Raw genomic sequence first — 6,693 nt, forward strand, 5'->3', positions numbered from 1 at the left:
TCGCTGCGCAGGTGTGACGTCACGGCGCCGCCCGACGCGCGGCGGGGGCCTCGCTGCGCAGGTGTGACGTCACGGCGCCGCCCGACGCGCGGCGGGGGCCTCGCTGCGCAGGTGTGACGTCACGGCGCCGCCCGACGCGCGGCGGGGGCCTCGCTGCGCAGGTGTGACGTCACGGCGCCGCCCGACGCGCGGCGGGGGCCTCGCTGCGCAGGTGTGACGTCACGGCGCCGCCCGACGTGCGGCGGGGGACACGCTCCGCAGGTATGATGTCATGGCGCCGGCCAACGTGCGGCCGCGGCGCTCCACGGACGTGACGTCACGGCACCGCCCACCGCTCCCTGGGCCTCCGGAAGCTCTGGCCTCGGCCCGCCGCGTCCTCCCTCGCGCGTGCGTTCATCCCGCTCGTGGCTTCCGTCACGCGGCGAGCGCGCCACACGGACGCAGGAGACGCCCGCGCCGGCAGGCCCCGGAAGGCCGTCGTCCGCTCAGCACGTGCTTGGGCGCCGCTCCTCCGGGCCGGGCGCGGGGCCGGGCTCCCGACACGCATCGGGGAGACGCGCGCAGAAGCCGGACCCTGCTGGGGCTCACGTGGGTGAATAACCACGACAATTTCAGGTAAATGGCAGGTGCTGTTAAAAATATGCGTCTTAAAAATGAAAAAAAAAGTGCGTCTAGGCCAGTCGCGGTGGCTCACGCCTGTAATCCCAGCACTTTGAGAGGCCGAGGTGGGCAGATCACCTGAGGCCAGGAGTTCGAAACCCACCTGGGTAACATGGTGAAACCGCATCTCTGCGAATACACGCACAAAAAAATAGATAAATCAGCAGTGCCTTGAGCTTGCACCCCGGCACTCCAGTCTGGGCAACAAGACGAGAGCTTGTCTCAAAAAGAAAAAAAAAACATGGGCATGAATCACCTAGCCTGGCCAAAAAAAAGTGCTTCTTCATAGCCCACGAGTAGGGGAGGGGAGTGTTGAATTGCAAATTCCAGAACCCCAGACCTATGGAGGAAAATTCCAAAAATACACGTTTATTAAGGCACTTCTTATGCAAGCTACAGCGGGAGAGCAACTGAGTTCTAGAGATCTCAGTACAATCCCTTTCGAGTCACACACTCAGCGGACATACATGAAGCACCTGCTAACATGCCTGGGACGGGGGACGCAGAAAGATGAAAACAGCACAGTCCTGCTCTCATTCTCTGCAGCCCGGCGTTGTCAGCTGTGTAAAGGAGAGAATGATTCCTTCCTCTAAGTACTGTAGCCAGGAGGATGGAAGGACTTTACACCCGCAAGAATCTGGAGCCATATTGGCAAGGCTGGTCTGGAACTCCTGACCTCAGGTGATCTGCCCACCTTGGACTCCCAAAGCGCTGTAATTACAGGTGTGAGCCACCATGTCCAGCCACCACAGTAATTTTTTAAAAAAGAATGTAACCGAGGAGAATGTCACAGTCAAAATGATGAACAAAATAAGTCAAGCACAAAAAATGGTGTGCGTATGATTCTATTTATTCAAAAACAAGCGAAAGTGATCTATAGTGATAGAGGTCAGAATAGTCTTAACCTGGGACATGGAAAGAGCGTTGACCAGGAGTAGACTCAAGGGAACCTGCCTTCCGGAGTGTGGGAAACATCATAGCTTGCTCTTGGTGGCAGTTACACGAAGATAGAGACGTAGATAAAAATACGGACACGGACATAGACTCAGGCCCTGCTTCATGGATATGCAATCAGGGGAGTCACACAGGGTTCTGTTCTCTGAAGGGCCCAACACTTTGGGATTTAGTGGTCTGTGGTCACCATCTTGAAATTGTTTCATTTATCTATGAGATCGTTTTGTAAGTGAGGTCTGGTCAACATGAGCTGGGAGTGGTGGTGCGCACCTGTAATCCCAGCTACTGTACTTGGGAGGCTGAGGCAGGAGAATTGCTTGAACCTGGGAGACGGAAGTTGTGGTGAGCCAAGATGATGCCATTGCACTCCAGCCTGGGTGACAGAGCAAGACTCCATATCAAAAAAAAAAAAAAAAAAAAAAAAAAGCAAATGGTTCTTCCCATGTGAATGGGCAACATCCAATTTGTTGAGGGCTTATATAGAACAAAAGGGAAGGTTGAATTTGCTGTCTGCCTGACTGCCTCAGCGGGGACACCAGTCTTCTCCGGCCCTCGGTGTTCCTGGTTATCAGGCCATCCGAACAGGATGACATCTGCAGCAGCGGTTCCCCTGCTCTCAGGCCTTCACGCTGAACCACCGGCTTTCCTAGGTCTCCAGCTTGCAGATAGTAAATCATTCTCAGCTCCCACAATCGTGTGAGCCACTACCTTATAATAAATCTCTTTCTGGGCCAGGCATGGTGGCTCACACCTGTAATCCCAGCACTTTGGGATGCTGAGGCAGGCAGATCACTTGAGGTCAAGAGTATGAGACCAGCCTGGCCAACGTGGTGAAACCCCATCTCTACTAAAATACCAAAAAATTGGCTGAGTGTGGTGGCATCTGCCTGTAATCCCCGCTGCGTGGGAGGCTGAGGCAGGAGAATCACTTGAACTGGGAGGTGGAGGTTACAGTGAGGTGAGATCATGCCACTACACTCCAGCCTGGGCAACAGAGTGAGACCCTGTTGCATAAAAATAAATAACTAAATCTTTTTCTATATACATACATGAAACTAGTTGTCATATATGCAAAAATATATACACATATATGTATGTGTGTGTGTTGGTCTTGTTTCTCCAGAGAACCCTAAGACACCACCTTAACCAGGTGATCAAAATAAAGGTTACCAATGCCATGGCAAACTGACAGCATGTGCCACCGGATGTGATACACTGAAGGGGACATGGGGTCACTTACATGGTATTCCTATGAAAAACTCCTGTCCTGATCCTGACTCTAATAATGAGGAATGAATGCAAAAGGTAAGGGGTACATTTTATAGAACAACTGACCCATACTCTTCAAAAATGTCAGTGTCATGAAAGAAAAAAAAAAAAGGCTAAAAGAACTGCTCCGGATAAAGGAGACTGAGTTACTAACAACTAAAACTAAATACAATGGGTGATTCTGGCTTGGATATGGAATCATTTATTAAAAGCCATAATGGGCTGGGTGTGATGACTCACTCCTGTAATCCCAGCACTTTGGGAGGCTGGATCGTCTGAGGTCAGGAGTTCGAGATCAGCCTGGCCAACATGGTGAAACCCCATCTCTACTAAAAATACAAAAATTAACTGGGCTTAGTGGGCCCATAATCTCAGCTACTCATGAGGCTGAGGCAGGAGAATCTCTTGAACCTGGGAGGCAGAGGCGGTGAGCCAAGATTGTGCCACTGCACTGCAGCCTAGGCGACAGAGTAAGACTCCATCTCAAAAAAAAAAAAAAAAAAAAAAAAAGCCATAATGGCCATTACTAGGACAGTTTGCAACGTTTGAATATAGACTCTAGATTAGATAATAATATTCAATTTTAAATTTCCTAAATTTGAAAACTGCATTGTAGTTATGTAAAAATGTCCATTTGCCTTGGAGGTACATGCAGAAGTATTTGGTGGTGAAGAATCATGATATCTGCCACGTACTTACCAATGGTTTTACAAAAATAAAACTACAACTATAACCCTACTAAGCACATGTGTGTATATACATTGAGAGCAAGAAAGAAAATATGGAAAAAGCTACAATTGGTGAATGTAGGTGATGATATATGCTCATTGTATAGTCATTTTCCATTTTGCTGTAATGAATTACCACAAACTCAGTTCTTAGGTCAGATGGTGACACCAAAAGGAGCGTGTCAGCAGGGCTGCCTTCCTTTCTGGAGGATCCAGGGGATAATCTATTTCCTTGCTTTTTTCAGCTTCTAGAGGCCACCCACATTCCGTAGGTCATGGCCTCTTTCCATCTTCAGAACTAGCAATGGCAGACACAGAATTTCCCACATTTTTTTTTCCCCAGGCTGAAAAGCAGTGGTGTAATCTTGGCTCACTGCAACCTCCACCTCCCAGGTTCAAGTGATTCTCTTGCCTTAGCCTCCTGGGTAGCTGGGATTACAGGCATCTACCACCATGCCCAGCTGATTTTGTATTTTTAGTAGAGACAGGATTTTTTCTCCATGATGGTCAGGCTAGTCTTGAACTCCTGACCTCAGATGATCTGCCGGCCTCAGCCTCCCAAAGTGCTGGGATTACAGGCATGAGCCACCTTGCCAGGCTGTATCACTTTTACATTGATTCTTCTTCTGCTTCCCTCCTCCACTTTTAAGGATCCCTTGTGATTACACTGAACCTACCCAGTAATCCAAGATAATCTCCCTATTTTCAGGTCAGCTGATCAGCACCTTAATTTCATCTACAACCTTAATTTGCCTTTGACATATAACATAACATATTCACAGGCTCCGAGGACTGGAATGTGGATATCTTTGAAGGATTGTTATTGTGCCTAGCACAATTGCAGTAAACTTTTCTATAAGTTTAACTATTTTCAGAATAGAAACCTAAAGAAAAACCTTTATTAACAAAAAATCCCTAGGAATTTGCAAAAAGCCTGCTAGAACTAATAGATGAGTTTAACAAGTCATAGGATACAAGACCAACAAATAAAAACAATTCTATTTATACATATTAGCAACAAACAATTGAAATTTTAAAATAGCATTTGTAGTAGCAACAAAAACTATTAAATAGTTATAATAGAGCTAAGAAAGTATCTGCAAGATTTGTGGAACAAAACCTACAAAGCATTAATGAGAGAAGTGTTTTAAAACTTTAAGAAATGAAGAGCTGCTGGGCATGGTGACTCACACCTGTAATCCCAGCACTTTGGGAGGTTGAGGCAGGTGGACCACAAGGTCAGAAGTTCAAGACCAGCCTGATCAATGTGATGAAACCCTGTTTCTACTAAAAATACAAAAATTAGCCAGGTGTGCTGGCACGTACTTGTAGTCCCAAATACTTGGGAGGCTGATGCAGGAGAATTGCTTGAATCCGGGAGGTGAAGGTTGCAGTGAGCCAAGATTGCACCACTGCACTCCAGCCTGGGCAACAAAGTGAGATTCCATCTCCAAAAGAGAGAGAGAGAGAGAGAGAGAGAGAGAGAGAGAGAGAAATGGAGAGATGTGTCCTGTTCATAGATTCAGCATTCTTAAAGTGCCCATTCTCCTCACATGTTTCTACAGAGTCAGTGCAATTCCAGGAAAGATCCCATTGGACTCTTATGTTGAAATTGACAAGCTGGCTCTAAAATTAATAAAGAAAAACAAAGAATAGGCAACATAATTTTGAAAAACAATAGCAAAGTTTGAGGGCTCGTGCTACCTGATTTCAAGACTTATTATAAAGCTACTTATCTTAACACTGTAAATCAAGATAATATGTAACTGACATAAGCATAAACATGTAAATAAATAGAACAGAGTAGAAAGCTCAGAAATAGACCCAAACATCTACAGCCAATTGGTTTTTGACAAAGATACCTTTAAGGAGAGGAAAGCAGTAACTTCTCATGAGGTGAAAATGTCCATCAATGCCTGAGCCTTTGAATAGAGAAAACCTCACCGCTGCATAAGAAGGGGCATGAAAGGGGGCTGGATAGCTCTTTGTCTTTATTTTTTATTTGTCCTGAAGGGGCTCTTTTTACTTAAGGTGGATCTAGAAGATCTCCAAATCTCAACCATCTGAAGTCCGTCCCCCAGGCTGCTGAGGCAGCAGGGAAGACAGGTCGCTGTCCGCGGTGCTGAACACACAGCTTCCCACGCCCGCATCCTCCTGCCCTTCCCTGCCGGCACGCTGGGTATCCACAATTCCCAGTGCCCCTGCTGTTGGTTTATTGTGTTCTATATTGAGACACTTTTTCCTACTTGTATGTGCTATCTTCTTAGTAAGAGAAAAGGCATACGAATTTAATGTGCATACACGGGAGCCTTCAGAATGAAGGCCCAGCTTCTCCATGCGTTACACAAACATACATACCATTTTGAGGTTACAGAAAGAATAGGGGCTTAGATTTTGGTAAAACAGATTATGAGAGCGGGGAAAGAGGCTTGACTAGCAAAGGTGTCCTTGTTAAGTGGATAAAGCATCCCTTGGAGAGAACAGATGATAAGGGTGTGGGACTCCCATTTGCTCTTGGATCTGAGGAAAGAATAGAATGGGGGAGGGGCATGGCTGCATTTACGGAGATTTTCTGCAGATGCAAATTTTCTCCACTTAAGGCAGCTTTGCAAGTCCACTTCTATCAAGATGGCTAAGTGGCAGCCATTTCAAAATATGTCAAAGAAATATAGTTTGGGGTAAAATATTTTAATTTCTTTCAATCCTCACTTTGAAACTTCAGACAAGTTTCACATATTAAAAGCCAACCTAGGCCAGCCACAGTGACTTGCACCTGTAATCCCAGCACTTTGGGAGGCTGAGGTGGGAGGCTCACTTGAGCCCAGCCTGGATAACACAGCATAAACCCATCATTTTCAAAATAGAAAGAAATGGCCAGATGTAGTGGCACACGCCTGTAGTCCCAACTACTCACGAGGCTGAGGCAGGAGGATTGCTTGAGCCAGGGAGGCCAGTGCTGCTGTGAGCCAAGATCATTTCCTGCACTCCAGCCTGAGTGACAAAAAAAAAAAAGGCCAAGCTGATAGCTTTGGAAATATTTGGGTGAGAGGTTTTTAGGTCAGGATAGAGAAAAGAGGGGAAA

This window comes from Saimiri boliviensis, chromosome 21 (genome assembly GCF_048565385.1).
Source record: "Saimiri boliviensis isolate mSaiBol1 chromosome 21, mSaiBol1.pri, whole genome shotgun sequence".
NCBI lineage: Eukaryota > Metazoa > Chordata > Mammalia > Primates > Cebidae > Saimiri > Saimiri boliviensis.